General features: G+C 44.7%; 1 long non-coding RNA gene and 1 pseudogene across 1 annotated transcript; one reads left to right on the top strand and one right to left on the bottom strand.

Annotated features, from left to right (window-relative positions):
- Positions 1 to 1,123: 1,123 nt before the first annotated feature.
- Positions 1,124 to 2,949, top strand: LOC148106783 (uncharacterized). The gene is made up of 2 exons (XR_015723290.1): positions 1,124 to 1,516; positions 1,844 to 2,949. It is a non-coding gene; the product is annotated as an uncharacterized LOC148106783 (long non-coding RNA).
- A 5,695-nt stretch (positions 2,950 to 8,644) lies between these two features.
- LOC123786656 (EKC/KEOPS complex subunit LAGE3-like) lies at positions 8,645 to 10,345 on the bottom strand (annotated as a pseudogene).
- Positions 10,346 to 27,152: the final 16,807 nt, after the last annotated feature.

Raw genomic sequence — 27,152 nt, forward strand, 5'->3', positions numbered from 1 at the left:
GATCCCTTAGTGCATGGAGCCAAAGTGTGGAGATGTCAAGAAAACCCAACTGAGAAAAGGATTCTGAGAGTTATTACACTGCAGTGGCAGCTGGATCTCCAGCCTCCCTGGGTCTCTGTCCTTAACGCAAGAGCACCAAAGAGTGGTGTCCTCACAGTTGTCATGAGAGTATCGGAGATGGTTTGGAAGACTTGGAGAACCACCGATCCCTCTGAAATGTCACCTGGCTGATGCTTCTGTGAGCTTTCCTCCTGGCATTCCAAAAGGTTTCTTCTGTAAGAGTGTCTCTGTCTCTCTTTCTCCTCACCCTGCTCCCCACCACCCCTATTGTATTCTTCAAACAATTTCCTCAGAGAGGCCATCCTGGAATCACCGAACCTATATTAGCCATTTGAACAAATGCGCAAGAAGAAACCCAGACGGGGATTTAGAATTTGGTGAAGATGACATTTCGACTTAGGGGGCAAATAAGAATTATTCAATAAATGGTTTGGGGACACCTGACTAAGACTTTGGAGAGAAAACAAAGTTAGAATCCAATGTTCCTTTCTCAACAAAATTAATTACCAGTTGATAAAAATTTTAGAGTACCAGAAGAGGTTAAGTGAACACTTCTGTAATTTTACACAGAGGAGGGCTTTTCGTAGGAAACAAGACCTGGAAATTATAATGAAAACAATGGATCACATAAACACATTAAAAAATTTAAACCACTACATAGAAAAGGACCGTGAACAAAGATACAATGAAAAATGAGGAAGAAAAGTATTTTCCAGTTACGACAAAGATGTGATACTCTAAACATGTAACAAACGCGGAAGTATTTATTAAAAACACTTGCATATTTAAGTTTTCTTTTTAGGTTTCTGTTGTTTGCCTTAGGCTATTTGACTCAATACTGTTATTGTTGTTGCTTAACATTGCAGTAGCAGGTATCATTTTTCGCATTTTCTTTCTTTTTTTTTAATGATTTTTTATTATATTATCTTAGTCACCATACAGTACATCCCCGGTTATTTTTCGCATTTTCTATTTCACATCCAAATAGAGATGTCTATTTGGCAGGTGGATATAGGAGTCTGGAGTAGGGGGAAATGTCTGGGACGGAGATACCAATCTGTGAGCCAGGACAGGGCCCTGAAAGCCCTGGGCCTGCATGAGCTCACCAAGGGCGGCCGAGAGCGGGTGCAGGGGGAGAAGCGGCCCACGGCACCGAGCCCTGGGGCCCTGGGACACTCGGAGGTGGCAGGGAAGAGAGGGAGCCGGCAGCGGAGACTGAGGAGGGGCGGCCAGAGGGCTGGGAGGGACCCCCAAGAGCGCAGGTGCGGGGCGACCTCCTGGGACCGGAATAAGCCGCACGCGCACACGCACGCATGCGCGCACACCGGGGAGGGGGTGGTCAGGGAGGAGGGAGTGATGGGCTCCGCCGGGTGCTGTTGACCGCCGAGGGAGGAGGGGAGGCCCCAGCAGGCTCGCTGCGCTTGGCAACGAGCTCCTGGACACCCGCACAAGAGAGGTGCGCGTGTGGGGGTGCGGGTGTTGGGGGTTCGGAGGGGATGGGGAACTCGGGGACGGCAAGTCCAGGCCGGCCGCTCTCGGGAGGGGCTGCCCTCTGGCCCTGGGGAGGAGGGAGCGAAGGGGTGGAGGAGAAGCTGGCCTGGGCGGGGTCCCAGGGGAGGGACTGCGGCTCCTCCCACGTGCCCAGGGCCCCCAGGGAGGAAGGGGTGCGCTGAGGCGCCAGGGAGGGAAGAGCTCAAGCTGGGGAGGAGGGCTTTGCCCAGAAGGAACCGGCCCCTCCTCGCCAACCCCGCTCCCGGTGGGGGGGGGAACCCTCCTCCCCCAGGTTCTCACCGCTCTGGACCGAGATGCCTCTTGTCGGAAGCATAAGTTGCGACAAAAACTGGAACAGATCATCAGCCTCGTGTCCAGCAACAGCTAAGTGTGGCGGAACCGGTGAGGAGGAGAGGGCGTCTCAGTCCTGAGCTGTCCTCCCGGCTGAGCCCTGGATCCGGGGAGGGGGAGGGGGAGGGGGAGGGCGCGGGGGCGGGGCGGGGCGGGGGTCACCGGGCCAGTCTGCCCCCGGCACACCTGGGCCCCCTTCATTAGTGCCTTCCTCTGGGCCCTGCCTGGGGGCAGGGGTGACAGGAGCAAGCCCCCGACCCCCGGCAGCAGCAATAGCCCTGGCCTCCTGCCCTCCTGCCCTCCTGCCCAGGTGTTGTGGCAGCCCCTGCCCTCCTTGCTATTTATACCCCCAACCACGTATTTATTTAATTTATCTCCACCTCGGCCTCTCCGTCTGTAACTGTGTGTCCCTTCTCTGGGATGTTGTCGGCCCCGCGCTCCTTCTCTCCTGGGGTCGTCCCGGCTCCTCTGTGACATCGCCAGCCTTGGCCTAGCCTCTGGCACCTCCCCCATGCCGCGGCTGGCCCCGCCCATTCCGAGGAGGGGGTCTCGGCACCAGCAGCAGCGCTTGTGGGTGGGATGGAGGGAGGGTGACGCTCCCCAAGCCGCCCTCGGACTGTGGCTGTGCCGAGGGGTCTCCCCGCAGCTGGGCCACAGCATCCCCTCCAAGCGTCTCGGGAGTCGGACTGTCCCTTTTCCCAGGGCCCTGTTCTGAGCGCCTGGAGAACTCTAACCAGGCTCGTGCCAGGGCCTGACCTGGGCCTGGGGACTCTGGAACTCTCCTCCTCCCGGCCCTACGGCCAGACTTCCTCCGTGTTGTCTGCACTTGCCCCGGACCCCTCACCCTCCGCTGCCCTGCCCTGCGCCTGCCCTGAGTGGCCTGGCCAAGGCGGCCGTGCCTTACTCCTTTGTTCTTCTTCCTCCTCGGAGGGATCTGGCCCCGCCTCGTGGTCCCGAAAACCCACTTCTCTCCTCTTCTTTCGGCATGAGCTTTTTGTTGTCGTTGTTCATGTAGTTTTTTTCCTCATTAAATGTTGGGAACGTGGAGTGCGGGCGTGGCTTTGTCCTTGGGGCAGGTGGGCCGTGGGTGAACAGGGAAGCTGCTGGGGGACAGGCTGTCGGGCTCAGGACTCTGGATGAGCGGGAGGAAGAGTAACTCGCTGCAGGGGTCCTGAGGATCTGAGGAGCTCCCGGGGCGGTGTCCAGTCCGTCCGTCCTCAGCAAACGCTGGTGGCTCAGCCTTCAAGATACAATCCGAATCTGTTCCCTTCTCCCCACCCCCGCTGCCCCCAGCCTGGTCCCAGCTACCCCCGGCTCTCGCCTGGATGCCAGTCTCCCCACTTCTGTTCCACCTGCCCTCATCCTCTTCTCAACGCAGCAGGCACTGGGAACCTGAGAAGCGGAAAGGTGGATCTTGTCCCACTCTGTGCAGAACTCCCCAGTGTCATCAGAGGCACCCAAACTCCTTCCTATCTGACAACTCTTTACTGCCCCAGCTGCATCTCCATCCTGATGCACCTACCTACTTCTTACCCCCAACCCCCCCCCCCACACACACACCTGTTAAAGTCACGCACGCAGGTGGGGAGGAAGTGGGATGCAATTTTAAATGGGGTGGCCAGGAATGATATGTGAGGGAGCCAGGTGGAGCCCCGGGGGAAGAGGGTTCCAGACAGGAAAGAGCCAGTGAGAGGGCCCTGAGGCAAGTGTGGGCCTGGCGTGTTTCAGAAAGGGGAGGAGGCCAGCATGGCTGGCTCAGAGGGAGCAAGGTGGAGAGGAGAGGGGAGGAGGCCAGAGAAGATGGGGGGTGGGGGGGGGGAGGCCCGGGTCACGTCCCACTTTGTAGGCCACTGTAAAGGGCTTTGTCTTGGTCTCTGAGTGAGAGGGGAGCCCACGGAGGGTTTGGAATAGAGGAGTTTTGTGACCTGACTTGGGTGTTAGCGCAGCCCGGCAACTTCAGCAGTCCATCTGTGGGGCCAAGGCGGTGGACTAACTCTGGGCTTTGCTGGGTGAGGGAGGGAGGCTCAGACTATGTTCTGATCTCTTGATGATCCAGCCCCACAGTTCTGGGGCAGTCTTGGGAGCCCTATCTGGAAAGGGTGGGCCCCAGTGCCCCTCCTTCTTGTCCCTTTCCTCCAGCTGCCCTTTGCAGTCCTTCCCCTCCCTCTCTGGATTCTTACAGAAGACTCATTTTTCTCCTTTTCTACCATAATATGTCTCGATGACTTATCAGCAAAGAGCCAATGCCTTAGTAGAATAAAATAGGCCAGTTTCTCTGTTAAAAGAAAGGAGAGCCACATTCTCAGGTTAAATAAAAAGTAAAACTATGGTTCCTCGATTCAATAATGGTCAAGATTTTCCTACTGCAAAGTGAAGAAAGAAACAAAGAGACACAATAAAAAGTATTCAGGTTGGCTTAAGCCAAAGGGAGAAATCCTGGATCGGTGTAACTGAACGGTCTGGGGGTAATTCCTGTCTTCAGGCATGGCTGGATCCAGGATTTGGTTCTCTGAGATGTGCCTTCCTGCTCCTGCTTCGCCTCTGTCCAGTGTCAGCCTGTCCCCCCTGCCGCAGCCCCCAAAGTGTCACTGGCTTGTATGGGGTCACCGTGGCCACAGGAGAGCAGCACTCTGATGGGCCAGGCCTGAGCCACATGCCCACCCCTGGAATCAAGGGTGAAGTCAACTCTCTCAGAATCATAACTGCTGAGGGGAAGGAAAATGGGGGTCTTCTGGGGGGGGGAGGGGATAAGGATACTGGTACGAGGAGAAGGGGAAAGGATGCTGGGTGACAAAACCAACAGATGTCCTCTACGGTGGTGACAGGTATTTCATCAAATTCAAAATCTTTCCCCAATGTTTTTAAAGAGTGAATCTAGGAAAGATTATTCCTTAACTTAATACAACACATGATTATTGTGCAAAATGAAAATATTTTTTCTTTAAGATTTTATTTAGCTATTTGAGACAGAGAGGGAGAGGGAGGAGGAGGAAGAGCAGAGGGAGAGGGACAAAAAGACTCTGGGCTGAGCATGGAGCTCGACGTGGGGCTCGATCCCAGGACCCTGATATCATGACCTGAGCCGAAATCAACAGTCGGACGCTTCACTGACTGAGCCAGCCAGGCGCCCCAAAAATATTTATTTCTAATGTAATACATACTCAAGGGACATATTTAAATAACATGCAAGTCTGAAATTTAAAAGGTGAACGTTTCCTTCCATAATGTGATTGTTAGTGATGAACATTCTTGGAGTGGCGGCGGCTTGTTCCAGGTATAGTTACACATGTTCGCGTGGTGAGAGCATACTGCAGAAGCAGGAACGTGCCTTGTGCAGAGTTCCTTGGCTTGTTTTAATCTCTTTCTATGTTAGTACCCAGGGATCTATCTCCTTTGCTCTTTAACTGCTGTGTGATGTTCCACCAGGACGGTTGTACCTTGACTTACTGAACCTTTCTCAGTTGATGTGCATTTGCCTTCTTTCCAGTTTTTCACTATGACAAATGATGCTGCAATTAATACCGTGCTCCATATTGCCTTGTCACATATGCAAGAGTTTCTCTAGGATAGATTCCCAAGGTTGGGTCAAGGTGTATGCCCCTCTTTAACAAATAATGTCAAGTAAATTTCCAAGTAGGTTTTATAAACACTCCAACTGAGAGTGTGTAAGAGACTTTGCTTCCAACTAACCCTCACCAAACATTGACATTGGAGACTGTCAATGTTTAAAACTTCATCAAGTGAATAGTTTAATATATATAATAGTGAGTGAGTTGCTAATATCATTTGCCATGTTTTCTATGTTCTTTATTAATGATGAATAAAACCTCAAAACAACCAAAATAACCATCAATGGATGCATACTACTCAGCAACAAAAATGGGACGACTGATACATGCTAACACTTGGGTGAAAAACACCCGGACCCAAAGGATGCATTCTGTAGGAGTCCATTTATTTGACATTCTGGAAAAGGTAGAACTCTAGGTAGAGAAATCAGATCGGTGGTGGCCAGGAGCTGGGGGAGAGTTTTGCTACACAGGGAAATGAAGGAACTTTTGGGGTGATGTAGATATTCTCTATCTCAATTGCGGTGGTAGATATGTGACTGTATGGTTTTTCCAAAATGCATAGAGACTTACACCTAGAAGGGGTGAATACTGTAGTATATAAATTATGCCTCAATAAATCTGACTTAAACAAACAAACAAGGATATAAACAAAAAGGGGCAAAACAGTAAGAGACAGTAAAAGGAGAAAGACGTATGTTCCAGGATAGTAACTGCACCCCAGGAAAAGGTGAGGGGATGTCCAGGATGACAGCTGTGCAGTCAGTCAGCCAGCCTAGAGAGAAACCAGTCCAGGCAGAAAGAAGAGAAAAGACATTTAGGGAGAGGGTTTGTAAATTTACCATTGTCGTCAAGGTGACCTTTAACGTCAGGGGGAATAATACCCAAAATGAGTAGAATGAGGGGCGCCTGGGTGGCTCAGTCAGTGAAGTGCCTGCCTTCGGTTCAGGTCACGATCCTGGGGTCCTGGAATTGAGCCCCGAGTCGAGCTGGGCACTCAGCCCGGAGTCTGCTTATCCCTCTGCCCCACCCACCCCTGCTCTTGCGCACGCTCTCTCTCTCTCTCAAATAAATAAAATCTTTCAAAAAATAAAATGATGGGGTGCCCGGGTGGCTCAGTCATTAAGCGCATCTGCCTTCGTCCCAGGGCGTGATCCCAGGGTCCTGGGATCGAGCCCCACATCGAGCTCCCTGCTCGGCGGAAAGCCTGCTTCTCTCCCTCTCCCACTCCCCCTGCTTGTGTTCCCTCTCTCGCTGGCTGTCTCTCTCTCTGTGTCAAATAAATAAATAAAATCTTTTTAAAAATAAAATAAAATGAGTAGAATGTAATAGAACCATTTTTGAGAGCATAAGGTGAAGAAGTGTTGTAAGTAGTGGTGTAAAGGAGCTAAATTTTCATCTCTTCATGGGTAAGTAATGTCTAAAAATGATGAAAGAAAGAAAGGAAGGGAATGAAAGGAAAAAAAAAAAAAGAAAGGAGGGAGAGAATGAGAGAAAGTCAGAGAGACACAGAAAGAGAGACACAGATCCTCTCTGTAGCCACTACAGCCGCTGCATCCAGTCAGGAGAGAGTATCATCATTTTCATTAACTCCATTGTCAACACCGTCATCACCACCACCATCATGATGGGCATCGTCTCTCCCCTCTCAGCCCCCATCAGAGATCTTTAAGTTCCTCAAAGGAAGACTCTGTCTGCCTAGCCATATGGAATAAAAAACTTGAAACACCCCCCAAGAAACACACGTGAAATACAGGAAACAAAAGCTCTGAAGGCACTGGCTATCAGATAATCAAGGGCGATGATCTGGGAGAAGGAAAAGAAACGAGATGAACCCTGAAATTGCCGCAGCTTACTGTCTGGAGAGAGTGTCTCCAAATGGAGCCCAGCAGAATCCCTGAGTGAGGAGACAGAACGGGGAGAGTCCAGGAGATTGAGTTGGCAGGGCAGAGGACCAGAGACCAGAGAGCTGCAGAGGGACAGAATGCTGCATATCCGCAGACGGTCCTGCTGGCGTAAGCAGCACACCCCTGATCGGCACAAGCCTGTGAGGAAACTAGGTGAGGCCGAGGAAAGGACCACTTGCAAGGATGAAAGGTAACTATGCCCAGCGCTTATGCAGGACAGGGACTAGTAGCCAGAATGGGAAACCTCACAATTCAGGAGGCATCAGGTAGGGTACTCAGAAATGTCTTGCCTCAGTAGTGTGGAAAAAACGGATTCTACACCAAAAGCTGTTCTGGTCCCGCTAATTCTTCTTCTTTTTTTTTTTTCTCCTTAAGATTTATTTATTTACTCGGGGTGGGGGGCAGAGGGAGAGAGAATCCTCAAGCAGAGTCCCCACTGAGCACGAAGCCCAACACGGGGCTCAATCCCAGGACCCTGAGATCACGACCTGAGCCGAAACCAAGAGTTGGATGCTTAACCCGACTGAGCCACCCAGGCGCCCCTGGTCCCACTAATTCTCAAAAGCAAGACTCAAAAGAAACAATCTGCTTCCAAATAACAGCATCCCAGAACAAAGCTTATGTTTAGGAATAAAAAGAAAAAAGACACAGCACCGAAGGTCAAATACACAGTGCCTGGCATCCGATCTAAAATTACGAGGCATGCAAAGAAGCACGGAAATACAACCCCATGATGAGGAGGAATCCCTCAATCACATATTTATTTATTTTCCAGTAAAAGGCATGCCAACTGTAAAGGAAGATCTAAAACTGCTTTTGCTTACAGATATCATGACCATGTATGTAGAAAGTCCAACGGACTCTACATGTTACTAGTAAGTTTCAACGAGGTTCCAAGATACAAGCTATTTAGAGAGAGCTCACCAACCAACACCCACCCCCGCCCCCGAAAACCCTCAGCCGGTTGTCGCAGCGCTTCTTTGCTCATCTGAAACAAGGCCAGTAAGCCACAAAATTCCTATTGTTGTGTTTCTGTGTTTATTTCCCTCGTTTGAAGTTTAAGTTTTTTTATTCTGGCAGCAAGCCAACCTAGTGGTGATGTGGGGAGACCAGAATTCTGGCGGGAGGGTATATTTTCTGGAGAGCAATTGTGTACTGCAGGTCAAAAAGCTGAAGAACATGAAAAGTAAAAACTCCGTAATTCTACCTCCTGGAATCGATCTTAAGGAAATAACCATTCATACAAAGACTTATGCCCAAGAATTCCACTGAATCACTACCCATAATAGGGGAAAAACTGGGAATGATTTAACCGTTCAACATTACGTTATAATGCATTTTATGTATCTATTCAGTAACATTTCCTGAAGAGTGTTTAGGGAGTGGAAAAGCTAGTATGTTAAATGGGGGGAAAAAACAGGAAAAAGTCAATGGTAAACTTGAAAATTTATACATTATATGTTGTTATGCGTTTAATGTGTACATACAACTAAGAAGATACTCCAAAATGTCGACAGTATTTAGTGCTGAATATGGAACTTGATTTTCCTTTCCCTAAGTTGTCTTCAATAACCTTGTGCTATTGGAATCTGTCTCCCAGAACCTCCCTTCCAACACCAGAACAAAGGCAAGAAAATCTGGAGACACGGTAGCTGGAAAGAAACTCAGACACAAAATAGTAGCTCAGTTTTATTTTCTGCAGTAACAAACATTTAAGCGCCCGTTCCTCCAGCAACAGGGAAAGAAATCAAGTGGACCAAGCAACAAATTCGACCCTGATAATAAAGTGGCAATTACTCCAAGTATCAAGTCCCTGTGCCTTGCCTAGTAGGGGGCACAAGGTTAGTCCTTAGCTCCCTTTCCTGGGCCTAGGCTTCGCGGAGGCGGGGACCCAAACCCCGAATGTTTCGAATCACCAGGGAAAGCTGGTCGAGGAAGGAGTTGATGGAAATTCGGAAGAAAACAGGGTCTTCGGCAGTCCATCTACTAAAAGTGAGGGAAAAGGAAAATGAGGTTACAGGTGAGAACTGTGGTGGAAGTGCAGAGCACCAGCCCCCTCTTTATACCTAACGCGTCAGTGCCTCCACCGCGGCGCTCTAAGGCAGCGACGGGAACCCAGCACCTGCCGCCACCGCCCCCCACCCCTCCCCACCTCATACTCTTCCAGAACTGACACAGCCAGGGTGCTGCCGTTCACTGTCAGCTCCTTCTGAACTACCCCTCGGTGGCGTTGGGCATGTGGGGCCAGGGACCTGCAGGCCATCTCTGCCTCCAGGGGCGACCGGAAAGGCACAGTGAGCGTGCTGGGGGAGACACGGTTAAGGCACCATCCGCTCCTGAATCTCCCCTTCCCTGAGGCCTCCTTATCCCTCAGAGGCTCGCTTCTACCCCAGGACGCCCGCGCTCCCTCCCGCCCCCTCCGCGCCCCTTCAGCCGCTTCCTTGACCCCTCAGGCCTCCTTCCTCCCACCGCCCCCACCCCCTGCAGGCCCTTGGGCACCAACCGCCCCATCCCGCCAGGCTGCGCGCCCCTGCTGCCCCCTGGGCACCACCCCCCCTTCGGTCCCTTCCCCAGGCTGCCACCGTGCTCCCCGGCCACCCCACCATGGCCCCTGCCCAGGGACGCTCCATGGAAAGGATACAACTCCAGCAGTCGGCTGGCGGCTGCCACAGCCACGGGCGCTGCGTCCCCACCAGGTCCGAGGGCCTGCGGTGCCTGCCCGGCCTGAGGAGGGGCACCGGCCGCCTCGCCCTCTGCTCCCTCGCTGCCAGGGCCACCGTCGCCTTCACGGCTGCCGGAGCTCCCCTGGCAACCAGGAGCGCCGGGGCTAGGCTGGCGGTCCGGGCCGCCCGCTCCGCCAGCCGCACCGCCCTCGCTGCCGCCCTCGCTGCCGCCCTCGCTGCCGCCCTCGCTGCCGCCCTCGCTGCCGCCCTCGCTGCCGCCCTCGGCGTCGTCTGGGGCCTGCATGGCGGCTGAGCCCGCCTCCCCAGAGCCTGCAGCTAAGCCGCCCGCACTCTCCGCCAATGGCTCAGACTCTGAGGCGCCTTCACGAAGCTCCGCCCTTCCGCGCGCAAGGCTGCTGGGGGTGCCCAGGGCGCCTGCGCAGACAGCCCCCATGGGGCTGCTTCCCGCCAAGGCGGCCTTGCTGTGGCGGCAGAGATTCCCGGATCCAGTCGACCCTGAGGAGATGGAGCCTACTTCAGGAAGCTCCGCCTCTCGGCACCTGACGTCACTTGGGCTCCCGAGGGAGCACGCACCGTCCCCTGCAGAGCCTTCTTCTGAGGCCGCTGGCACGTGACTGCCTCCCCATCCAGCCTGCGCATATACCGGCCGGGCTCACCTCCCCTACATGTGGGTGTGACGAACCTGCTGACGGTGTATCCCCTGTTACTGACTTCTGGGACGCGGTCTGACAACTCTTAGCCGCTCACTGCCTGTCCCTCTCTCTGGGCTTCACATGTGGCTGAAGTCTGCATGTGCTGGGTCCACGAGGGCCCGGCCGGACTCGAGAGCGGAAGGGCGGGGAACAGTCACTTAACCCTCTGCTGGGACAGCCCTCCTGGGCTCACCCTCCCCCAGGAACAATGTCCTGCAGCTCTCCGGGGGGCTGGAGGTGCCACGGGCCCTCAACTGGGAGGTGACCCTGTGTCTGCTGGCCTGCTGGGTGCTGGTCTACTTCTGTGTCTGGAAGGGGGTCAAGTCGACAGGAAAGGTACGGCTGGAGGCTGGCAGGGCTGGGGGTGATGGCAGGGCTGGGGGCAGCACGGCCGTGATAGGGCCTGGGGGAGAGAAGGGACGTCTCCGCCAAGGACCACTGATGCAACGGGAGGTGACCAGTGCCGGGGCCAGAGCAGGGAGCAGGTCCTTGAATCCAGACCATTCGATCCCCACCCATGCCTGGATAGTCCTCCCCCGCCTGCAAACTCCCCCACCCTTGCCTGGATAGCCCTCCACGCCCCCACCAGACTCAAACCCAGGAGCCTTCCCTCCTGAGGTGGGGAGAAGCCCAGGCAGCAGCCGCCCCTTGCCCGTGTCGGGCCATCCCTGACTGCCCCACTTTCTATTCCTCACTCACTCTCTCTTTTGCTGGCCTGGGGGGATCTGGGCTATGGCTCTCCCTTGCCCGCCTGCCCTGCCCTGCTCAGCGTGGACAGGAGGCAGAAGTCTTTGGGGTCCATGTTGCTGTTGCCACTGTCTCTGGCTGGTCCCGTCTAATTCTGACTACTAAAGACTCTGCCTCTCTGCAGAGAATGACCTATTGTCGGGGGGGGGGGGGGCGCGGGACCTGCCCCCGGTCTGATGTCCCTCCCGCTCCCTGCCTGGGGAAGGCCCTGGCTCTCCCCTCCCGCTGCAGCTGACCTGTTTGCCATGCTCCGGCTGCTGATGCTCCAGTGAGCCTGAGCTTCCCTTGGGAGGAGCCTAGGCTTTGAGGAGTAGAAGGGGGGCTGCTGGCTGGCCTCCCTCTAGACCTCAGAACACACCATGCTGTCGTGGGGGCAGCGTGGCCCACTTGGCCGTCTTGCCGAGCTGGGGGCCCCTAAGGGGGAGGCGGGTGCGTCAGGGCCCCTCTGAGCAGCCGCCCCCACCCCCCACCCCCAGATCGTGTACTTCACCGCTACATTCCCCTACGTGGTCCTGGTTGTGCTGTTGGTGCGTGGAGTGCTGCTGCCTGGCGCCTTGGATGGCATCATCTACTATCTCAAGCCTGACTGGTCGAAGCTGGGGTCCCCTCAGGTGAGGGGGAGGTGGGGGGCGGACGGGATGAGGGGGCGGGCCAGGCCAGCAGGGCCCTTCACATCCTCCCTTGCCTGGCCCATCCCCAGGTGTGGATAGATGCTTCGACCCACGTTATCTTTCAAAACAGTTGCAGGATTTTTCAAACACAGGGTGATAGTTTGTGAACAGAACAATGATTATTTCATTGAGGCTGCATCATATATGTGTGAACCAGAACAATCTGTCATCATCAGAGACCAAGGAGAACCTCCTATATGTTTCCAGCCCAGGTTTAGCCCTTGTGGAAAAAGTCAGTAGCTACTGAAAACTACATGAAAAGACAAGACTGTCTAAAGACACATATAATATGGTACTGAATATACAATAACAGTCTAAAGCTGAAAACAAATCTAGCATACTGAAGTTCCTTCTTTAACAAAATTTAGAAGTACATTTGACCCTTGAACCGCACAGGGGTTAGGGTTGCTGACCCCCACACACAATTGAAAAATACAAAGAACTCTTAATTCCTTCAAGACTTAACTACTAATAGCCTATTCTTGGGTGGAAGCCTTACTGATAGTTGATTGACACATATTTTGTATGCTATATATAGTATGTACTGCATTCTTAAAGTCAGCTAGGGAAAAGAAAATGTTAATGAGAAAATCATAAGCAAGAGAAAAAACATTTATAGTACTGTACTGTATTTATTGAAAAAATCTGCATGTAAGTAGACTCATCAAATTCAAGCCTGTGTTGTTCAAAGCTCAACGTTAGTGAAATTTATAATGGGAGTTCAATGATTTATAGACAAAAATCTTTGTTAAGACCATCTTTTTAAACAAAATTATAGTTTATCTTCAGCCTCTTTATTTTCATTATCATCTTTGTCTTCTCTTTCTTAGTTTTCTTGCTTTTGCAGTCTTTATGACTCAATTTTAAAAAAATAGACTTTATTTTTGAAGCAGTTTTAGGTTAACAGCAAAATTGAAGAGAAAGTACAAAGAGTTCCCATACACCCCACAGACCCTCCCCACACACAGCCTTCCCCACTATCAACATCCTGCGCCACGGTGTTACATTTTTTAACAACTGCTGAGTCTGTAATTATCACCCAAAGTTCATAGTTCACATTGGGGTTCTTTCTTGGTGTTGTGCATTCCAAGTGTTTGGATAAATGTATAATGATATTTATCCATCATTATAGTATCATAGAGAGTATTTTCACTGCCACAAATCCTCTGTGATCCACCTATTCATCCCTACCTCCCTGCTACTTCCTGGAAGCTACTAATCTTTTTCTTGTCTCCATAGTTTTGGAGACTATTTTCCAGAATATTGAATTGTTGGAATCATATAGTATGTAGCTTTTTCAGATTTCCTTCTTTCACATACTAATATGCATTTAAATTTCCTCCATGTTTTTTCATGGCTTGGTAATTATATGCACCACAGTTTATGCACCCATTCACCTACTGAAGGAATCTTGTTTACTTCTAAGTTTTGGCAGTTATGACTAAAGCTGCTATAAACATCCACGTGCAGGTTTTTATGTGGACGTAATTTTTAAAACTTTTTTTGGGTAAATACCAAGGAGCAGAATTGCTGGATCATATGGTAAGAGTATGTTTAGTATGTTGCCAGACTGCCTTCCAAAGTAGCTACACCAGTTTTCATTCCCATCAGCAAAGAAGAGTTCCCATTGCTGCACATTCTCACCAGCATTTGGCATTGTCAGTGTTTTGAATTTTGGTCATTTGAATAGGTGGGTAGTGGTATCTCATTGTATTAATTTGCAATTACCTAATGACATGATGTGGAGCATCTTTTCATATGCCTATTTTCCATCTATACATCTTTTTTTTTTTTAAAGATTTTATTTATTTATTTGACAGAGAGAGAGACAGCCAGCGAGAGAGGGAACACAAGCAGGGGGAGTGGGAGAGGAAGAAGCAGGCTCATAGCGGAGGAGCCTGATGTGGGGCTCGATCCCATAACGCAGGGATCACACCCTGAGCCGAAGGCAGACGCTCAACCACTGTGCCACCCAGGCGCCCCATCGCAAAGAACATCTATACATCTTTGATGAGTTGTTTAAGGTCTTTTGCCCATTTTTAAAAAAAAAAAATTTATTTGAGAGAGAGATCACAAGCAGGGGGAAGGGCAGAGGGAGAGGGAGAAGCAGAAGCAGACTCCCCACTGAGCAGGGAGCTCAACGTGGGGCTCAATCCCAGAACCCCAAGATAATGACCCCAGCTGAAGGCAGACACTTAACTGACTAAGCCACCCAGGTATCCCTCCCCATTTTTAAAAATTAAATTAAATTGAATTATTTAAATTTAAATTCAGTTAGCCAACATATAGTAGTATATCATTAGTTTTTGGTGCAGTGTTCAATGATTCATTAGTTGCATTTAACACCCAGTGCTCATCACATCACATGCCCTCCTTAATGCCCATCACCCAGTTACCCCATCCCCCCAACCTACCTCCGTTTCCACAACCCTCAGTTTGGTTCCCAGAGTCAAGAGTCTCTCATGGTTTGTCTCCCTCTCTGATTTCTTCCCATTCAGTTTTCCCTGATCAAGCGGAGAAGAACTGACATCTTGCCAATATTGAGTCTTTCCATCCATGAACGTGGAATATCTATCCTTTAATTTGCTTCTTTGATTTCTTTTATCAGAGTTTGGTAGTTTTCCTCATACAGATTTTGTATATATTTTGTTAGATTTATATGTCACCATTTCACTTTTGGGGTGCTAATTAAATGATTTTGAGTTTAATTTAATATAAATGATTTGAATGTGTTTCTAAAATTTCAACTTCCATTTGTAAATTGCTGGTATATAGGAAAGCAAATGATATTTATATATTAACCTTGTATCTTACAAACTAGTTATACTTGTTTACTAGCTCCAGTAGAGCTTTTTTTTTTTTGTCAATTCTTTTGGATCTTCTACATAGACAATCATGTCATCTATAAAATCAGTTTTATTTTTTTCTTTTCAATCTGTATGCCTTTTATTTCCTTTTCTTGTCTTATTGTATTATCTAGGACTCCCACTACAGTGTTGAAAAGGAGTGGTGAGAGGTAAAAGATCCTTGCAAGTTCTTGATCTTAACCGAGAAGCTTTTAATTTCTTACCATTAAGTATGATGTTAACTGTAGGGTTTTTATAGATGTTCTTCATTGAGTTTGGAAGTTTCCTTCTAGTCCTACTAGGCTGAGTGTTTTTATCATGAACGGGGGCTGGATTTTTTCAAACGCTTTTTCTGTATCTTGATATGATAATATAATTTGTCTTCTTTAGCCTGATTTTTTAAAAGATTTTATTCATTTATTTGAGAGAGAGAGAGACAGACAGACAGAGAGAGCAAGCACAGAGGGAGAGGGAGAGGGAGAAGCAGACTCCCCTCTGAGCAAAGAGCCCAGTGTGGGGCTCGATCCCAGGACTCTGAGATCATGACCTGAGCTGAAGGCAGACACTTAACTGACTGAGCCACCCAGGTGTCCTTCTTTAGCCTGTTGATGTGATAGATTACATTAATTGATTTTCAAATGTTGAGCCATCCTTGCATGCATGGGATAAATTTCACTTCATAGTGGTATATAATTCCTTTTATACATTATTGGATTTGATTTTATAATATTACTGATTTTTGCATCTGTGTTCATGAGAGATATTGGTCTTTAGTTTTCTTATACCGTATTTGTTTGGTTTTGGTGTTAGGGTAATACCTAATACCTGGCCTCATAGAATGGGTTAGGAAGTATTCTCTGTGCTTCTATCTTCTCAAGGAGATTGTAGAGAAGTGGTATAATTTCTTCCTTAAATATTTGGTACAATTTTCTGATGAAACTATCTTGGCCTCATATTTTCTGTTTTGGAAGGTCTTTAATTGCTGACTCAATATCTTTAATAGATATAGGCCTTTGCATATTTTCTATGTCTTCTTGTGTAACTCTTGGGAGATTGTGTCCTTCAAGAAATTAGTCTGTTTCATCTAGTTTATCAAATAGAATTGTTCATAGTATTCCATTAAGATCCTTTTAATGACCATGGGATCTGTAGTCTGTAGTGATGTCCTCTCTTTCATTTCTGATATTAGTAATTTGTGTCTTTTTAAAGTTTAAGTTAGCCTTGCTAGAGGCTTATCATTTTTTCCCTTCATTAGCCTGGCTTGAGGCTTATAGATTTTACTGATCTTTTCAACCAGCTTTTGGTTTTGTTGATCTTTTCTATTTCCTGTTTTCAATTGCATTGAGTTCTGCTCTAATTCTTATAATTTTTTTTCTTTTGCCTACTTTGGATTTAATTTACTCTTCTTCTCCTACTCTCCTAAGGAGGAAACTCAGATTGATTTTAGATCTTTCTTTTGAAATGTATGAATTCAATGATTTATATTTTCCTCTAGGCATGATTTTCCTGCATTCCACAAATTTAATAAGTTGTATTTTTATTTTCATTTAGTTAAAAGTATTTTTACATTTCTTTTGAGATTTGTTTTTTTGACCTATATGTTTTTTAGATGTCATTTAATCTCCAAGTATAAAGGGATTTTTACTATTATCTTTCTGTTTTTGACTTCTAGTTTTTTTTTTTTTAATGATTTTTTATTATATTATGTTAGTCACCATACAGTACATCCCCGGTTTCCGATGTAAGGCTCGATGATTCATTAGTTGTGTATAACACCCAGTGCACCATGCAATACGTGCCCTCCTTATTACCCATCACCGGTCTATCCCATTCCCCCACCCCCCTCCCCTCTGAAGTCCTCAGTTTGTTTATCATAGTCCATAGTCTCTCATGTTTCATTCCCCCTTCTGATTACCCCCCCCTTTCTTTATCCCTCTCTTCCCCTACCGATCATCCTAGTTCTTATGTTCCATAGATGAGAGAAATCATATGATAGTTGTCTTTCTCTGCTTGACTTATTTCACTTAGCATAATCTCCTCCAGAAAAACTGGATTATTTGTTATTTTGGCTTTGAGTTGTATAACTTCTTTTTATATTTTGGATATTAACCCCTTATTGGATATATCAGTGGCAAATATCTTCTCCCATTTGTACATTTTCTTTTTGTTTTGTTGATGGTTTCCTTTGCTCTGCAAAAGCTTTTTACTTTTACTCCCAATAGTTAAATTTTGTTTTCGGTGGATTTATTCCCAGGTGCAAGGGTCATTCACTATTCATAAATCAATCACTGTGATACATCACATTAGCAAGAGAAAGGATAAAAACCATATGATCATTTTCATAGATGCAGGGAAAGCATTTGATGAAGTACTACATTCAGTCAAAATAAAAACTCTCAACAAAGGTTTAGAGGGACCATAGCTCAACATAATGAAGACTCCACCAAAAAGTAGAACTGACAAAGGAATTCAGTAAAGTCATAGGATATGAAGTTAATATACAGAAATGTCTTACATTTCTATAGACTAATAATGAAGTAGCAGAAAAAGAAATTAAGAAAACAATGTCACTTACAATTGCACCAGAAAAAATAGAATACCTAGGAATAAACTTAAGCAAGGAGGTGAAAGACCTGTACTCTGAAAACTATAAAACATTGATGAAAGGAATTGAAGATGACACAAACAAATGGAAAGATATTCCAGGCTCATGGACTGGGAGAACCAGTATTGTTAAAATGTCCATACTACCCCAAGCAATCTACAGATATAATGCAATCCCTATCAAAATAGCACTGCTTTTCTCACATAACTGAACAAATTATCCTAAAATTTGTATGGAACTATAAAAGACCCTGAGTAGCCAAAGCAATCTTGAAAAAGAAGAACAAACCTGGAGATATCACAATCCCAGATTTTAAGATATGCTACAAAGATGTAGTAATCAAAACAGTATGGTACTGATATAAAAATACACATGTAGATCAATAGAACAGAATAGACTGTTCAGAAATAAACCCATGACATTATGGTCAACTAATCTATGACAACAAATGGTGCTTGGAAAACTGGACAGCTGCATGCAAATGACTGAAATTGGACCACTTTCTTACAGCACTGACAAAACAAACAAAATGGATTAAAGATCTAAATGTGAGGGGTGCTTGGGTGGGTCAGTCGGTTAAGCATCCAACTCAATTTCTGCTCAGGTCATAATCTCTGGGTTGTGGAATTGAGCCCCGTGTGGGGCTCCATGCTAGGTACAGAGCCTGCTTAAGATCCTTTCTCTCCCTCTCCTTCTGCCCTTCCTTCCTCCTCTCTATCTCTCTAAAAAAAATCTAAACGTGAGACCTGAAGTCATAAAATTCCAAGAGTGATTTTTTTTAAGTGGGAGGGAATATGGGGCAGGAGAACAGCCCTGGGAGAGGCACACTGTCTACCTCCTACCCTGAGGTGTATGGGGTTGAGAAGAAAGGAAAGCCTCCTGAGGAGAGGGCAGTGAGAAAACAGTGTCCTCCAGGATAGAGCCAAACCTCCTTGAGGGCTGAGGTTAGATGAATGCTTTGAGTAGAGACTGAGTACAGTTATGAGTTCCAGAGAGACAGGGTGGGAGGGGAGACATATGGGTGAGGTGGCTTGCTCACGGAAAGGACATCCAGACTCTGCTGTTTGAAATTAGGCTTTGGTTCCAGTCCCACGAAGGGTTTTCAGTGTCAGGTGGGGAAATTGGATTTTACAAGTGCCATTTTAGCATCATTTGAATGTATAGAATAGTGTCTCTCCTTTCACCAGCTGATGTTATGAATTTCATTAGTAGGTGTCACAACATCATTCTCATATTCCTATTCTCCTCAGCTGGAGAAAGGTCTGGCTTGGTCACAGCAACTTCACTTCTGAGCAAAGATGCCTTGTCTTCTCCTCCCCTTCGAGTAGGAGGAAATGGCAGGTGTCCAGCTCAGCCTCAGCCCAGAATTTCTGCTGTAACCACTTCCATTTGCTCGTTCAACCAACACTCCCTGACTGACTCCGTGTGCCAGACATTTGTCAAATTAAATCCAGGCTGCAGTCCTTCACAGTGAAGCTGGCACATGCCTGATGCTTTGGGATGAATCCAGTCACTTAGGAGTTTGAAATTTAGTGTAGACCAGGGAGTCGGGGAGCACCTGGCTGGCTCAGTCGGTAGAGCATGCGACGTTTATTTTTTTAAAATAGGCTCCATGCCCAATACGGGGCTTGAACTCATGACCCAAGATCAAGAGTCGCATGCTCCAAGGACTGAGCCATCCAGAGGCCCTGAGCATGCAACTCGATCTTGGGTGTTCAGGCCCCATGTTGTATGTAGCGCTTACGTTAAAAAATAAAAAAGAAAAGAAAAGAAAAGAAATTTAGTGTAGATGGTCCATTTGGTGAAAGCTATATTGTGTGCCAGATTTTTCCCCATTCCAGCAAAGATCGAATATTTTTGTTGCGTTTTTGGTTATAAAATGTTGTGGGGGGCGCCTGGGTGGCACAGCGGTTAAGCGTCTGCCTTCAGCTCAGGGCGTGATCCCGGCGTTCTGGGATCGAGCCCCACATCAGGCTCCTATGCTATGGGCCTGCTTCTTCCTCTCCCACTCCCCCTGCTTGTGTTCCCTCTCTCGCTGGCTGTCTCTCTCTCTGTCAAATAAATAAATAAATAAAATCTTTAAAAAAATGTTGTGGGGTTTTTTTGGATATTAGTTTGAGTTTATAGAAGCAAAACATGGTCATTGGACATAGTTGCAGAATTACAGAAACTTATAGAATGATCAAAAAATACCCTCCACAATCTCACCACCTAGAGAGAACCACTGTGAACGTTTTAATGGTTTCCCTCAGGTTTCTTTTTGAACTACAAATGTATGTCCATGCATATTTAAAGCAGGGAAACAAACCTGGAATCATAATATATTTACAATTCTGTATTTAACTATACGTTTAACCTTTCTTTCAAGGGTAATATATGCTTAATATAAAAGACATACGGCCTTTACACAAACCTGTAAGTTAGAAGGCAAATATTTCTAATGGTCTCAGTTCCTGCACTAGGCACCATGAGCAAGTGCCAGTGTATTCTTCCGGATTTTTCCTTAGGATGTGTTTATTAACATAAACAGGATCATACCATGTACCAAATCACTATTTAAAATTCTTATTCCAGAAACGCCATTTTCCTGTCATTTGTACAATTTTCCGCTGGGTTGTTGTCTTTTGTGTATTGATTTCTAAGAGTTATTGCATTGTAGTGATAGTAGCCTTAGTTTATTATTTAGGTTACAAATCTTGTCCTAATTGGTTGTTTGTCTTTTCATCTTATTCGATATTTTATTCCATAATGGAATCCAACATTTTTATGTAGAGATTGATTTGGGGGGGGTGAGGATCCTGGATTTTTTATAGTACTTTGTTAACTATTTGACTTACAAATAATTTCCCCAATTGTTCCCAATGTGATGTTTTTAGTGATATTTTCTGCCATGAATAAATTTAACATTTCTTTATAATCAGATATTGAATACTTTTTATTCATTCATGGGCTTCTGGGTTTTGTGTTGTACCCAAAAATCCTTCATCGGTGTTTTCTCTTTTTATTTTTATGGTTTCATATTTTCTATTTAATTATATGCTTTATCTCTGACCATTTAAACTTTGATTCTTTTGGAAATTTAGTTTTGTGTAATAAGTAAGGTCAAGACCAGCTTTCTTTTTCTTCTCACTTGAGTAACCCAAATAATTTCACCATTGTTCTTTTTTAAAATTTTATTTTTAAAGATTTTATTTATTAAATGAGAGAGGGAGCAAGAGTGGGGGGGGGAGCAGAGGAAGAGGGAAAAGCAGGCTCCCCGCTGAGCAGGGAGCCCAATGCGGGGTTCAATCCCAGGACCCTGGGATCAAGACCTGAGCCGAAGGCAGATGCTTAACCTACTGAGCCACCCAGGCATCCCTCACCATTGTTTTTTGACGTACTCGTTCCAGTTTGGTTTAAATCTGGCTTCTGACTCTTAATTTTAAACTTTTTCTCCAGTCACATCTCTGGGTTGGGCTGGTCCCTTACAACACAATTGCTGGTGTCCTGGCCAATGAACCCTACCCTCCCATGAGGACACGGAACTTGTGTTTGATTTTGGACATCAACTTTGCAGCCACATATCTTGGCATTTTTTGCCATATCCTCTACTCTACTACATGGTAGAGTAATTTTCCCTATTCCCTAACCATGTAATGTGCTATAATTACAGAGACATGGATAAATGTGTCATAGGGGGATCTTGTGGTTCCAGCAAAATTATGAATAAGATAACTTGAAAACTCCTTCACCAGCAATACCAGAACTGTGTATTTGTACATATATGCAGGTGTATAAAATTTTTAAAACAAAAAATTCATAGAGACATTACTTAGGGGCACCTGGGTGGCTTAGTTGTTAAGTGTCTGCCTTCAGCTCAGGCCGTGATCCCAGGGTCCTGGGATCGAGCCCCACATCGGGCTCCCTGCTCTGCTACGAGCCTGCTTCTTCCTCTCCCACTCCCCCTGCTTGTGTTCCCTCTCTCGCTGTCTCTCTCTGTCAAATAAATAAATAAAATCTTTTAAAAAAATAGAGACATTACTTATAATGTCAAAAATAGAAAAATTCCAGAAGCACTAGAATGGATGCAAAAAGCTGTGGTACAATCACATAATGGAATATTATACATCAGTGAAGATGTAAAACCTAGTGCTACGTGCAGCAACATACATGTATCTTCAAAACGTAATATGAGCAGAAGAGACCAGACACAAAAGAATACATGCTATACAAGTCCATTTTTATAACATTCAAAAACAAGCAAAAATGTTCTATGGCGTTAAGGGTCAGGATGGCCACTTCTGGGGAGGAGAGAGGGAGCAGGTATTGGGGAAGTGGCACAGGTGGGCTCTGGGGTACTGGTATTGATTTGAATGGTTTGGTTTCTTGATTTCTGTGGAGGTTACATGGCTATATAGAGCTCTATATATAGGATTTGTGCACTTTTCTATATAAATGTTATGTTACCAAAAAAGTGTATTAAGAGTAAAACTAGCACAAGTGTAAGAATTATACTTATAAAGTAGCACGTAAGTGTTATTTTGCCTAACAGTGTGGAAATGATATAACCAAAATAATTGAGAGGGGAAAGTGGAAAGAATGCGGAGTGTATTATAAATATCCTGATTTCCTCATATTTTGTAGCCCAGAGGAAAATTTTGCTATAATTTAAAGCCATTTCATCAAGTAATTGAGGTATAGGTATATTTAATTATACAAAGATAAATATTCAAACAATAATATAATGCGATTGATTTGAATGGTTGTGGAAAGGGAAGGAGGGACAGTTGATGCTCGTACTAGGGACTGAAGACACTGTCCAGAGCTGCACTGTCCTATATGGTGGCCACTAGTCTCATGTGGCTATTTAACGGTAATTAATTGAAATTAAAAATTCACTTCCTTACCTACACTAGCTACGTTTCAAATGCTCAATAGCCACATGTGGCCAGTGGCTTCTTTATTTTATAGTACACATATAGAACATTTCCATCATCACAGGAAGTTTTATTGTACAGGTTAGTATAAACAAAGACAGGATTAAATGTATTATATAAAGCCATAGTTATAAATGTAACCCCTAGAAAAAAATTCACTGTCCAAATTTCCAGAAGAGACACAAAATAAAATGTTGAAAACAGAAATCTTTTAGCAAAAGATTTAAAAATTAAATGAGCATGAAAAACTGAGGGAATAACATAAAATACAATGATAAAACTACAACCAAACCCACCTATTGGATCAACAAGTGTGAATTGGCCAAACTCATCTATTAAAAGATGGACATAGAATTTGTGTTTTGCAAGCAAGATGAAAAAGTTCTAGAGGTCTGTTGCACAACAATGTGCATATAGTTAACACTGCTATACTGTCCATTCAAAGCGGTTAAGATGAAGAGGAAGGCCAACCATAAGAGACTCATAACGATAGAGAACACACTGAGGGTTACTGGGGGGGGGCGGTTACATGTGTGGTGGGCATTCAGGAGGGCACTTGTTGTGATGAGCACTGTTGCTGTACGGAAGTGATGGATCACTGAATTCTACCCCTGAAACTGATATTACGGTATATGTTAACTAACTAGAATTTAAACAAAAACTTAAAAAAGATAAAAATTAAAAATGGTTATGACAATAAATTTTATATGTGTTTTTTATTGTAATTTTTTTAAAAAAGAAAAGGATGCTTCAATTGGATCACAATGCATAACCCAATTTTATACTCCATACAAGAGAGCTACCTAAAGTTATTTTCAACTTGTCTGAATCAAAGAATGGTCACAGACACATGAGGTGAATGAAAACAAAGGTAATACATTCAAGGAATCAAGAACTTAATTGTGTACATGGCAGCATTCATTCAAAAAGCATTAAAAGTGGAAGGGTGAAAGAAAAACTTAAAAGAATAAAGGGCTCAAGCCTCAATGAAAATCTAGCAGTTTTGAATATATATGGAAAATAAAAAGCTTCAACATTCAAAACCAAAAACAAGAAGAAAGACAACCATAGAAGCAATTTTTTTCTCATAAAAGGTTTATTTTATTACGCTCCCCTTTAATTCAGTCATCTGATCTAATTGAAATTTTATGATCAGTCTTTTGTTTCTTGTCCTTGCAATGTCCACAGAAGCAAATTTGCAATTATTTGTCAGCCTGTGACAGACCAAATGGACACATGAACCTACAGAGTGGCAGCTTTTATCAAACACTTAGACCCAGATGCACTCTTCTAAATGCCTTCAGTATTAACTATACCCATGTGATCCTCTCAATAATCCTTTGAGGTAGGGTCTATCATTGTCCCATCTTACCAATGAAGAAACAAGCCTAGAGAATGCAACATGAGGAGACAGGAGAACTAAATAACATAATGGATGAGGCATATCAAATTGGTGTATTTAAATCTCTACCCTGAAAATAACGAGTGCACCTTCTTTTCAACTATTCACAGAGCATTTGTAAAAAGTGACCATATATCAGACCACGACCTTAATTTCCAAAAGTAAAAATACATACATAAATCCAATAATGCTAAAAATTAATTGAAAAAGTGAAAACCACCATCTTATCTGGAAAATTTTATTTTATTATTTTTTAAAATTTTATTATGTTATGTTAGTCACCATACAGTACATCATTAGTTTTTGCTGTAGTGTTCCATGATTCATTATTTGTGTATAATACCCAGTGCTCCATGCAATACATGCCCTCCTTAATACCCCTCCCCGGGCTAGCCTATCCCCCCACTCCCCTCCCCTCTAAAACCCTCAGTTTGTTTCCCGAAGTCCATAGTCTTTCATGGTTCGTCTCCCCCTCTGATTTCCCCCCTTCATTTCCCCCTTCCTTCTCCTAATGTCCTCTTGTTGGTGGGAATGCAAGTTGGTGCAGCCACTTTGGAAAACCATGTGGAGGTTCCTCAAAAAGTTAAAAATAGAGCTACCCTATGACCCAGCAATGCACTACTAGGTATTTATCCCAAAGATACAAATGTATTGATCTGAAGGGGCATCTGCACCCCAATGTTTATAGCAGTGATGTTCACAATAGCCAAACTGTAGAAAGAGCCCAGACGTCCAACAGCAGATGACTGGATAAAGAAGATGTGGTTCATATATACAATGGAATATTACTCAGCCATCAGAAAGGATGGATACCCACCATTTACATTGACGTGAATGGAACTGGAGGGTATAATGCTGAGTGAGATAAGTCAAGCAGAGAAAAACAATTATCATACGGTTTCACTTATATATGGAACATAAGGAATAGCATGGAAGTCATCTGGAAATTTTTTAAATACTGCCTTAAATCTCGATTCAAAGACTATATCCAGAATAAACTTTAAGAGTATCTAGAAAATAACAATGAAAACACGATGGATTCAAAGGATGTGGTAAAGTTAATATAGGGCTAGGAGGAAAATGTATAGCCTTAAATACTTGTGTGAAGGAGCCAGAAAATATGAAAATAAAAAAATAAGTATCCACTGCAAATAATTATAAAACAAACCAAAAATAAACCTAAGAAAAACAGAGTGAAGGAAAAATTAAATATAAATGCAGAAGTCAGTTAATTAGAAAAATAACAGAACTAATAAATCCCAGAAGTGTTTCTTCGGAAAAAAAAAAAGGTAAACTGTCAGCTAACATAGTCAATGAGAAAGGGGAGAGAGCCGAAATACGCAAAACAAGACAAGAAAGTGTGTAGACAACCACAGATTTAGAGGAAATTGTGTGAAATATGACAGTATTTACTCAACTCCACCAAAATGTTTGTTTTTCTATGAAAGCATAAATTACCAAAACTGACACTAGAAAAAAAAAACTGTAAGAAAAAGTCATCTGTTATTATAAAAGAATTAGGAAATGTTCAAAAGCAACTCCTATAAAAAGTACTAGGTCAACTGACTTTAGAAGGGAATTCAACCAAACCTTTAAGGTGCAGACCACTCCAGTGCTATTTTAAAGTATTCAAGGCATGAAAAAGTAAAAGTTCCATATTCTGGTTATGGAGGATTGATGCCAATAAAGACAGTACAACATATGAAACTATGGATGATTCTTACTTGGGAATATAATGCAAAACTGCTAAACGAAATGATGCCAAACAGAACGTAGTAGCTCATTTTGAGGTGGGAATGCAAACTGGTGCAGCTGCTGTGGAAAATAGTATGGAGGTTCCTCAAGAAATTAAAAATAGAACTGCCCTATGATCCAGCCATTCCACTTCTGGGTACTTACGTAAGAAAATTAAAACACTAATTCAGGAGCACCTGGCTGGCTCAGTTGGTGGAGCCTGCAACTCTTGATCTCAAGGTTGTGGGTTCAAGCCCCACGTTAGGTGTAGAGATTACTTAAAAAAATAAAATCATTTTTTAAAAACCACTAATTCAAAAAGATGTATGCACTCTTGTGTTCATTGAAGCTTTATTTACAGTAATAACCAAGACATGGAAACAACCTAAGTGTCCACCAATAGATGAATGGATAAAGATGTCACATACACATACACACACAGACACACAGACACACACACACACACACACACACACACACACACAGAGGAGTATTAGCCACAAAAAAAGAGAATGAGATCTTTTTGAATTCGCAGCAACGGGTGGATCTACAGGGTATTGTGGTAAGTGAAATAAGTCACACAAAGAAAGAAAAATACTATGTGGAATCACTTAAATGTGGAATCTAAAAAAACAAAATAAATCAGAAACAGACTCATAGATACAGAACAATCTGGTGGTTCACAGAAGGGAAGGTGTGGGGGGATGGACAAAATAGGGTAAGTGGATTAAGAGTATAAGACTTCCAGTTATAAAATAAATAAGACACAGGGATGCAATGTACAACATAGGGAATGTAGTTAATAATGTTGTAACAACTTTGTGTGGTGACAGATTGTAGCTAGACTTATCATGGTAATCACTTCCTAATGTATATAAATGTTGAATTACTATGTTGTACATCTGAAACTAATATAATGTATGTCAACTACACCTCAATAAAAAAATTAAAACATGACTAAGTGGGATTTATTTGGGGAATGTAATGGTTCCATACCAGAAAATCAATGGAAATAATACACCATATTAATTGGTCAAAAGTGAAAGTCATATGATCATTTTCCCACAGATACTATAGAGGTATCTAACAAGATCAAATACCCTTTTTGCTTTATAAAAAACCTGGGTATAATCAGACGAGGGGGATTCTTCCTTTACATTACATATTTCTTTTTTTTTAAGATTTTATTTATTTATTTGACAGAGAGAGAGGCAGCGAGAGAGGGAACACAAGTAGGGGGAGTGGGAGAGGGAGAAGCAGGCTCACAGCAGAGCAGGGAGCCTGACTCGGGGCTGATCCCAGAACGCCGGGATCAGGACCTGAGCCGAAGGCAGATGCTTAACGACTGAGTCACCCAGATGCCCCTACATTACATATTTCTATCAATAACTTAAAATCCAAAGAACACTAGAAGCATCCCCATTAAAGTCTGGACCAAAACAGAGACATTCTTTATTATCACTATAATTTTACATTA

The sequence above is a fragment of the Ursus americanus genome, chromosome X, assembly GCF_024610735.1.
Source record: "Ursus americanus isolate L20-20 chromosome X, mUrsAme1.1.p, whole genome shotgun sequence".
Classification (NCBI taxonomy): domain Eukaryota; kingdom Metazoa; phylum Chordata; class Mammalia; order Carnivora; family Ursidae; genus Ursus; species Ursus americanus.